Source organism: Pseudonaja textilis, chromosome 14 (assembly GCF_049901715.1).
Source record: "Pseudonaja textilis isolate UNSWEBS1 chromosome 14, rPseTex1.2, whole genome shotgun sequence".
Classification (NCBI taxonomy): Eukaryota; Metazoa; Chordata; class Lepidosauria; order Squamata; family Elapidae; genus Pseudonaja; species Pseudonaja textilis.
The window spans coordinates 2,795,317-2,801,455 of record NC_142003.1 but is presented as its reverse complement, the minus strand read 5'-3'; positions in this window follow the sequence as shown (position 1 = coordinate 2,801,455).

The window sequence follows — 6,139 nt, the reverse complement described above, 5'->3', positions numbered from 1 at the left end:
GTGTTTCTATTCATGTAATAATTTGAAGAGGGACAATTGATTTTAGATGTGTTGATAGTAAGAGTTTAAGCTGTTTCAACTCTGTTGTGCCTACTCTGATAAACCCTGTTCATCTTCGGTCATTTCAATAAGCCATGATCGCTCTAACTGTGGTCTATTTATAGACGAACTAGATTTAGCACACACACCCCAGCTCATCATATTTCTGCAGATGGCTGAAATATCACCTGCAAAGAACGACGGTCTTGATACTGACTTCAATTGACCTTGATTTCTTTCTTTTATCCACTGAATGTATTCTCCGTTATTTGAATAAACCAAAAGGATCAAACGTCATTGTTTGAGCAAATCCCTGCAGTCGGTAAGTGAATCACACGGTCGCTAAACAAATACAGCTGCCCCCAGTTGGCTTGTCTGAAGCCAACTGGGAAGGTCACAAATGCCCAGATATTCTATGCAAAATTATATACAAGAAACGAAAATCAATCCGAAGAAAAGATTAGAACCCATCACTGGAGGCTTTCAAGAGGAGATTGGACAGCCATTTGACTGAAATGGTACACGCTTTCCTGCTTAATCAGGGGGTTGGACTAGGTGACCTCCAAGGTCCCTTCCAACTCCTGGTATTCTGTAATTCTGAATTTCTGGAATTATTGAAATCTGGGCAGTATTTATGGGGCACCCTAAGATGCCCTCCAGAAATTAAGAAGCCTTATTTCTGTTTCTCCCTGCCCACCTCCCAAAAGAAAATGTTGAAGCATAGGAAGAAGATACATAAATTATTTATAACCAAGAAATCATCACCGAATGAAACAGGCTGACACCACTCAGTCACCAGCAAATATCACACTCTTTACACATAATTCTCTTTATGTCCAGATTGTATTTGACAAAGGTTAGGGGGAAGGAATCCACATCCTCGAATTTCAGGACCCTAAAAGGTCTGGCCTCTTGTTTATCTTCCTTTTAATTTATACAGCAGGCCTGAAGTTGTTGTTATTTTTTTTCCTGGCTTTCCTTTTTTTTCCCCCCTATTTGCAAACTGTAAATTTATCATTTTCTTGGGCAGCTGCGTTAACCCTTGAGGGGACGGAGTCAGCGTACAAATATTTCAAGCAAATATTTTGGGGGGCATATGCAATTGGCACGTATTCTGCAAACGATGGGGCTTTCCCCTCTTTCCTCCTCGATGGATTGAGAGGATTGAATAACAGAGTCGGGAGGGACCTCGGAGGTTTTCTAGTCCACCCCCCACCCCCACCCCTGCTCAGGCAGGAAACCTTACCCCATTTCAGACAAATGGTTTTGTCCAATCTCTTCTTAAAAACCTCCAGTGATGGAGCACCCAATCCCTTCTGGATGGAAGTTATTCCGGGGATCATTTGTTCTAACTGTCTGCAAATTTCTCCTTGTTTCTAGGTTGCGTCTCTCCTTGGTTAGTTTCCATCCGTTGCTTCTTATCCTGATTTCTGGTATTTTGATAAATAGGCTGACCCCTTCTTCTTTGGGGCAACCCCTCAAGTACTGGAATTCAACGGTTATATCTCTCCTAATCCTTTCCTTCGTAATGTTGGGAATGACTCCAGATAACGAGAACTTGGATCGGTGAAAACACAGAGATTTTATTTGTAAGCTTAAATCAAAGCGTGCAAAAAGGGCAAAGCTGTTTGCAAAGAGCGGTAGGATCTTAGCTTATCTCGACATGAGGTTTGAGCCAAGAGCCACACCTTAAGATTTCAAAACATTACATTGTATAGTTTTTCTATCCCGACACACACACACACCCATGCCCCTCCTACATCTGGTCCAGTGACCGAAAACAGCTTATCTGAAACGCCTTATGGAGACTTCATCTCCTTCAACACCTCCCAATAACCACCCATCACAACCACCCATTCCATATTTTGCCAACATGGCTTTTTCTTATCTTGTTTGGCATTAATGTCCCTTCAGCAGAGCTTCTTTCTAACAGTCCGAGAACAAAGAAATATCTATTTCTAACGCCGCACTGTCGCATATTTTGTTTCATTCAGCACAGCTTCTCTCTAGCCATCTTAGAACAACGTGATGATTATGCGCATCTCTGACATATTCACCTATGTAAAGTAAAAATCCGGTTATAACTTAAGCAGATGCTTTGAAAAACAAAATCTAACTTCCATTGATTAAGAAAGTTATCTTTTATTATCTCTTCTCCTGTCATCCTCCTAATTGATCACTTTGGTCTTTTGTTATGTCAAATGTGCATGCGAATTGCCTTGACAGTTTGAGATACGTACCAATTCCTGGAGGAAATAGGGGTGGCATTACCTGATGCAGGAAGATGTAATTGATTGCAGGCACGTGTTTAACAATGAGTAAATGCATTAGAAAATATATTTTCAAGATAGCAAATGTGTATAGAAGAACTGTCTTCTTAATGTTATAATATACCATTCTCTTCACCTACATTTTATTTTTGAATTTTCTTATTTCTCACAATAAGCCTGGACATACACTGTTCCTGCAACTATTCATCATAATAACAGAATAACAGTTGGAAGGGACATCAGAGGTCTTCTAGTCTAGCCGCCTGCTCAAGCAGGAGACCCTATTCCATTTGAGACAAACGGTTGTCCAATCTCTTCTTGAAAGCCTCCGGTGTTGGGGCATTTACAACTTCTGGAGGCAAGTTGTAATTGCTCTGTCAAGAAATTTCTCCTGAATTCTAGGGGTTCCTTCTCCCCTTGCTTAGTTTCCACCTGTTGCTTCTTGTCCAGAATTGGAGGAGTGGGGTGCCCAGAAAACAGGGGAGGGGTCTGGATCTCAGAGGGTTTGTTCCCTCCAAGCTTCATTGTACAGCTTCAAAATATTGATTTTGAAGTGACCCACAAACCAGACATTACATGAAACATCAGGATGTAGATGTGGGCATTTTGGTCCAGCCCACAGATCTCTTTTGGGAAAAGATGTATGATGTTGTCGTATATGTACATATTCTGTTCTCTCTTTCTCCCCTCTGTTACTGATTAGTAATTTGTCTTCTTTTTCCTTACCACAGTATCCACTATCACTACCTACGATTGCTGCTAAATCGGCCACACTCTTCCGTTTACACAATCACTCTCTTTCCCCCTGTTCTCACCACTGTTTCCTCTCTGTTCACTTCCTTTTTTTCCTCTACCAGAGGCAGAGAACGGATTCCGGCTGTGTTCAAATGACATGCTGAGCCCAAATGGACTATCCAGGGTAAGAACCCAGCTTGGGAGGGCAAATCAAGGTTAGGGTGGCTGGGTTTATACCCCACGCTAAACTCTCAAGCCCAGTTGGGGCGAGTTCATGGCTGTGTTGGTGTCAGCCCTCAATCTTCTAAGCCAATGTTTTTCTTTTCTTTTTTTTAAAAAAGTAAGTCTTATTAAAAGTGTATAGAGGAAGGAAGGAAGGAAGGAAGGAAGGAGAGGAGAGGAAAGATCTCAAGGAAGGAAGGAAAGAGAGGAAAGTTCAGAAGGAAGGAAAAAGGAGGGAGGGGGAAGAGAACAGAAAAGGGAAGGGGAAGCGAGGGAGGAAAGGAGGGGAGGGAAGGGATGGAAAGGAGAAGGGAAGAGAGAAAAGGGAGAGAGGGAGGAAGGAAGGAAGGAAGGAAGAAGGAAGGAAGGAGTTTCAGATTTCCTTTGCAGCAAATATAAATCCAATTACAAAATTATTTCTTACCACTAAGCCCGTGGTTTTTCAACCTTGGTGCCCTTGGGGACCCCAACTCCTAGAATTCCCCAGCCAACCCTTCCACTCTGGGGAAGCAGGAAATGGCATTATTGATGGCCGTTTTGGTTTGGCTGGTTGGCTCCCCAGCTGCGTGGAAGAGACCTGCTGCATTCTGTACCAGCAAAATAGGATATCATTACCGTAATGAAAGAAGAACGATAAGAATCGCAGAAGAGGAAGAAGAGTTTGGAGGATGACTTCAAAACCACATCGTGACAGAGCTGCTTAATTCATTTAAAACAGTGGAGATTTAGAAAAATTGGCCAGGTTTTCTGTAATAATGACACGATGCCAGGGGGGTGTTCTAAATCAGCGGGCAAGGAACCAGAGGTGGCATTCAGCCGGTTTTGACCAGTTCTAGAGAACCAGTAGAGGAAATTTTGAGTAGTTCGGAGAACCAGCAAATACCGCCTCTGTCTAGTCTCTGCCTCCCATTGAGTCCCAGCTGATTGGCTGGGTCTTCGTTGGTCGTCCTGCACAGGAGAACGGAGCTGGAAAGCAGGTTAGTGGAGTGGGGAGGGAAGGGGGATTTTGCAGTATATCCTTCCCCTGCCACGCCCACCAAGCCACGCCCACAGAACCGGTAGTAAAAACCGTTGAATCCCACCCCTGCAGGCAACTGTGGTCCTTTCATGACTTGTGGACTTCAGCTCCCAGAATTCCTGAGCCACAGCCACAAAACGGACAAAACTGAAAAGAAACGCAAGACAGAATTTATAGACAGGGGACCTACCTCAGTTTAAACAGTTTTCCTCCATCCTTTACTTCTTCCCAGTTCCTGGAAAGCCTAAGTCCTTCACGAGGTCTTTTGTGTGACCACAGACGGTCTATACTCAGATCTTCCAACAAACATAAACAAGTCGTATAATTCCCAACTCTCTGCTTTTTTTTTCCTTTTTTCTTTTTTTTTTAATTACATGGAAAGCTGGCATCGACCTCTAATTAGGAGTCATTAAAAATGCCCCAGGTCTCCTGCTTTCTGGATTCTTTCCTTAATCTTCTCTTCCATTTAAGCTCGGATTTCAAGGTCTGCTTAGGAGACCTGACGTAGATCAACCGCAATATATCTAGAGGAGTTTTCCAGCAACTCCATCTCAATCTCTCCGTTCACCCTCCCTCTTCTCCTCCTCTCTCCTCCACACCCCCCCCCCCCTTTCAGCTCAGGTCAATAATTTTAATAGAGGTGAACATTTGGGGTGTTGGGGAGGGAGTCTTTTTGTTTCAGTTTGTTAGTAAGCTTTTGGAAGTTTAATGGGCTGCCCTCTGAAGTGTATAATTGGTGCTGATGGCAGGAAGCCAACTAGTTGTATATTTTTTTTAAAAAAAAAAGGAGAGAAAGAAATTACTTCAAGAGCTAGAATGTTTTCCTCTGTATTTTATTTTATATTTGATTTTATTTGAGCTTCACTCCTTTCCACTACAGCCCCAGGAAACACAGCCAACTGAGCTTCAAAATTTCTTCTGCTGTTATCTGGGTTTTAAAAAAACACAACACACCAGCTCTTGTATTTCTTGGGTTGTTTCTTCATTTAACAGATGTTCATGAGGCTTTGAAAAACCAGGAGGTGACTGCAGAAAAGCAAAGCAATCCTTGCAGGGAATTAATAAGCGGTGAAAGCAATGCCTTACCATATCTCTGGGCCGCAGTACTGAAAAAGAGCACCAGGGAGCAGCAGGCGCACAGAAAATATGAGTTCTTTGCTTCTCTCTCATGGAGGTTCAGAGATTTGCAGCCTGGTTTCAAAAACCTGAAAAGCAGCTCAGACAATAGGGTGAAGAAAACCCAAGAAACCGATGCAAACAGCTGTTAGAAATCCTAGTTTTTTTACTGTGCAACGCTCTCTGCCATCCCTTAAATAACTCCCAGAATCCCTTGTTGTCATGGCCATCGGCCAGTGAGGGAGTGGCTGGGGACTCTGGGCGTTGGAATCCCAGGACATTTTGAAAGGTTGACAAAGGTTGTGATGCAAGAGAAGAAGAAAAAAAAAAACCCGAGGGTCTTGAAATGCCTCCCAATCAAGTCTCACAAACATCTCTTTGCTAGCAGCCGCGCAGCTTTGAGCCCCAAACAAGAGCATGTTACAGGTTGACAAAACATCTTATCAACAATGTCAGTCCAGGACTTTAATCCTCCAGCCAACGACTCTGCAAAACATCCACCCTGGAACCACTCCAGGGAAAATTGACTTGGCATAGCCAGGCTCCAGAAGGACCGATCTGCCTTTTGTTGCAAAGGTTACCTCTACAAAGCAGTGTCCAAACATTACAAAGAGGCGGGGGCTGTAAATAGCATTTTTTTTTCCCAAAGAACTGGCTCTGGAAGGCCCTGACCGCCATTGCATTGTCATGAAATCAAAAGACATTTTTTAGGAGGTGTCCTTAAAGTCCCATTCAAACC